Below are 4,145 nucleotides of genomic sequence, written 5' to 3'. Positions count from 1 at the left end.
TGACCGGATCACAGGAGCATTATACTCATTCATGGATGAGTTCATAGCTGAATGTGCTGTTAGGGGTGTGGGGCTTGGTTGGAGGAGGTGGGTAACTGGGGGGTGACCTTGAAGGATGCATTCTTATCCCTGGTTCCTTCTCTTTTTTTTGCTTCCTAGATGGCATGAGTTGAACAACTTTCCTCCACCAACTGTTCCTGCCTTGGAGCCAGTCAACCCGGCATGGACTGAACTCTCAGAAACCAAGAGCCAAAAAGAAACCTCTCCTCCTTTAGGTTGTAGATGTTAGATATTTTGTTCCAGTAATGAGAAAGCTGACTAACACCCAGTACTTAGAGGGAAATTTATGGAGTGGAATTATTATGTGAGAAAATAATAAAGATTTCAATCAATAAAATAAGCTCTTTTCTCAAGAAATACCAGAAAAAGAAGATCAAATTAAACCCAAGATGTACAGAAAAAAGAAAATAATAAAGATAAGCAGTGAAATCAGTGGAATAGAGATCAATTAAACTAAAAGCTAGTTCTTTGAAAAGATTAATAAAATTGATAAACCTCTATTCAGGTCAATCAGAGAAAAAAGAGAAGACACACATTAGCAGTATCAGGAATGAGAAAAGGCACATCATTATCTACCCTACAGACATTTAAAAAGATAAGGGAATATCATGAGCAATATTATGCTAATAACTTAAATGAAATGGAAAAAATCCTTGAAAGGCAAAGTACCAGAAGTCACTCAAAAGAAGCAAATAACCTAAATACTCCTGTATCTTTTAAGCAATTGAGTCTGTAATTTAAAACTCTTCCAAAGACAAAACTACAAGCTCAGAAGGTTTCATTGTGGATTCCACCAGACATGTAAGAAACAAATAATACCAATTCTACACAAGCTCCTGCAGAAAATAAGTGAGTACTTCCCAACTAATTGTACAAAGTTGGCATTGCCCTGATACCAAAAGCAGACAAAGATACAAGAAAACTATAGACAAACTATAGACAAGACAAGACAAACTATAGACAGCACATTCAGCTATGAACTCATCCATGAATGAGTATAATGCTCCTGTGATCTGGTCACTTTCCAAAAGACCCGCCTCTGAACACATGAAACTTTCAGGGGATATTTCAGATCAAAAACCATAACATACTACTTAAGCTATATACCACAAATTTTGTCTGCACTTGTGAATGCAGACACAAAAATTATTAATTTTAGAAAATCAAATATAACAATATTTTGAGCTGGGGATTTAGCTCAGTGGCACAGCACCTGCCCAGCAAGCACAAGGTCATGAGTTTGATCCCCGGTACAGGAAAAAACAAAAACAAAAACAATATTTTGAAGGGCAGTATACTATAACCAAGTGGAGTTAGCCCCAGGATGGAAAGATTGATCGAATATTTGAAAATCAATTTAATTCACTTTTTTTTTGAGACAGGATATCATTATGTAGTTCAGGCTGGCCTTGAACTCACTATTTTCCCCAGGCTGGCCATGAACTTGTGGCAGTCCTCCTGCCTCAGCCTCCTGATTGCTGAGATTAGAGGTGTGTCCACCACGTTTGGCTTCACTTTTTTTTTTTTTTTAACAAACTAAATAAAGAGATAATTTTCATAGATGTAGAAATACATTTGACAAAATTTAACAATTACTTATGACAAAAGAAAAACAAATCCTTAGGAATAAAAGAATTTACTCAATCTGATAAAGATCATCTACAAAAAAATCTGCAGCTACATTATACTTAATGGTGTAAGATTAAATGCTTTTCCATTATGACCAGAAATAAGGTGGGAATTAATTCTATCCAATTTGTACAGAGGTATTGACTAATATAAAAAAGTAAGGGGAAAGAAAAAGGTATACAAATTGAAAAAGAAAATTCTCTTTATTCACAGATAACATGGTGGTCTAGGTAGAAAATCCAAAGGAATCTACAAAACAGAATAAGTGAATTTAGTAAGGTTGTAGGATACATGGTTATTATACAAAAATCAAATGTATTTCTATATACTCATAGTAATTACCCAGGGCACAAGGAAACTTTTTGGGATAATGGAAGTAGTCTATGATAAGATTGAAAATTAAACAATACCATTTTCAGTAGTATCAAAAAAATGAAAACATGGGGAAAATTTAACAGATAGTATGTGAAAATAATGAAACAGTGCTGAGAAAAATGAAGATGATCTAAAAGAATGGAGAGATATTATGTGTTCATAGATCAGAAGGTTCACTAAGATATTAAGATGTAAATCCTCTCTAAATTGATCTATCAATTCAAAATGAAATCTAATCAAAATTTCTGTGGGCTTTTTAGTAGAATTGGCAAACTGATTCTAAATCTATGTGGAAATGGAACATGCTCAGGACAGCCAAAGCAAACTTGAGAAAGGCAAAAGTTGACGACTTACACTACTGATATAGTGATATTATAAAATTACAATAAATAAAAATGTAGATCAATAGACACAGTAGAGTATCCAGAAATAGATCCACACACATATAATAAATTGCTTTTTTGACAAAGCTTCTAAGGCAATTCAAAGGGATTCTTGGGGGAAAAAGATAATCTTTTCAACAAATGGTGCCAGAACAATTGGATATATATATCTCTCTCCTGAACCTCAGTCACAGCATATACAAAAAAAGGGAAAATGGATCATAGACCTAATGTAAGAGCTAAAACTATAAAATTTTTGAGAAGTAAACATAAGAGAATTCTTAGTTACATTGAGTTTGGCAGAGATTTCTTAAATAGGATTCAAAATGTATGAAATGTAAAAGAAAAATAACTTAGGCATAAAAATGTAAAACTTCTGTTCTTCAAACATAGTGTTATGAAAATGAAAGGCAAAACAGAGCTGAAAAAATCTGCAAAATATATCTGACAAAAGAATTATGTCTAGAAAATATAAAGAGCTCTCATAACTAACATTTTCAAAGTCCAATAAAAATGAAGGAAAAAAAAAAAGCAGTTGCTTAGTGGCACATGCCTGTAATTCTTGCACTCAGGAGCCTAAGGGAAGCAGGTAGTGGGTGAAAAAAAAAAAGATGTGAACAGACACTTCACAAAATGATAGCAAATAATCACATGGAAAGGTGCTTAACATTATTGGTCACCAGGGAAATTCAAATTAAAACCATAATAACGTATTACTATGGGCTCACTAGAATGGTCAACATTAGAAAGAAGATCATAGAAAAAATTAGGAAAGAAATAGAACAATTGGACCCCTCATTAACTGCTGCCAGGAAAGTAAAATGGTCCACTTTAGCAGTTTCCTAAAATATGAAATGTAGAACCCCACACCACCCTGCCATACCGCTCCTAACTATTCACCCCAGAGAAATAAAATACGCCTGCACAAAGTCTGACCAAGTGTTCACAGAAGTTTTAATTGTCCCAAGTGAAAACAATCAAAAGGTCCGACATTTGACATTGCATAAACACCTTGTGATAATCATACATTGGAATTTTACTACTGATACATAAAACAGGGAGACATTGTGGAAATGTTATGCTTAGCAAAAGAAATGAAATATATTAGGATCCATATTGTGTGATTCTATTTTTTAAATTTTTTTTGGTTTTTCTCTGGTACTGGGAATCGAACTCAGGACCTTGCACTTGCCAGCCAGGCGCTGTGCCGCTGAGCTAAATCCCTAGCCCCGTGTGATTCTATTTAAATGAAATTCTAGAAAAACAATTTAGAATGACAGAAAGCAAAGCAATGAGTAGGGAACTTTTCTAGGGTGATATAAATATTCTGAAACATGATTGTGCAAGGTTTACATAACTATGTGCTTGTCAAAACTATTGACTTGTATGCTTAAAACTGATGACATTTATTTATTGCGACAAATAATAAGCATATATATATATTTTTTTTGTCTTTTTGAGACAGGGTCTTGCTATGCAGTTCAGGTTGGCCTTGAGCTCACTTTGTAGCTTAGATTGGTCTCAAACTTGCAATGACCTCCTGCCTCAGCCTCCCAAGCACAGGGATTACAGGTGTGTGCCACAATGCCCGGCTCTACTGTGTGTTAATTCTATCTCAATAAGAAAAAGAACAAGGAACAAGGCACCTCTACACGGTACATAAGAAATAAACTCTAAAATTATATTTAAGTGAGAATT

General features: G+C 34.3%; 1 protein-coding gene and 1 long non-coding RNA gene across 2 annotated transcripts in view; one reads left to right on the top strand and one right to left on the bottom strand.

The window, feature by feature from the left end:
* Positions 1 to 243, top strand: part of LOC106148239 — a 29,761-nt gene extending 29,518 nt beyond the window's left edge. Inside the window, exon 3 of the long non-coding RNA XR_001233505.1 lies at positions 160 to 243. This is a non-coding gene — a long non-coding RNA (uncharacterized LOC106148239). The remainder of the gene's footprint in view (positions 1 to 159) is intronic.
* The window catches only part of Nrg2 (neuregulin 2), a gene marked incomplete in the record, with an annotated part of 245,238 nt that overhangs the window by 84,470 nt on the left and 156,623 nt on the right, over positions 1 to 4,145 (bottom strand).

The sequence above is a fragment of the Chinchilla lanigera genome, unplaced genomic scaffold, assembly GCF_000276665.1.
Source record: "Chinchilla lanigera isolate Chin_1 unplaced genomic scaffold, ChiLan1.0 scaffold00017, whole genome shotgun sequence".
Lineage (NCBI taxonomy): Eukaryota > Metazoa > Chordata > Mammalia > Rodentia > Chinchillidae > Chinchilla > Chinchilla lanigera.
The sequence above is the reverse complement of the archived record's forward strand: the minus strand, read 5'-3'. Positions and strand labels throughout refer to the sequence as shown.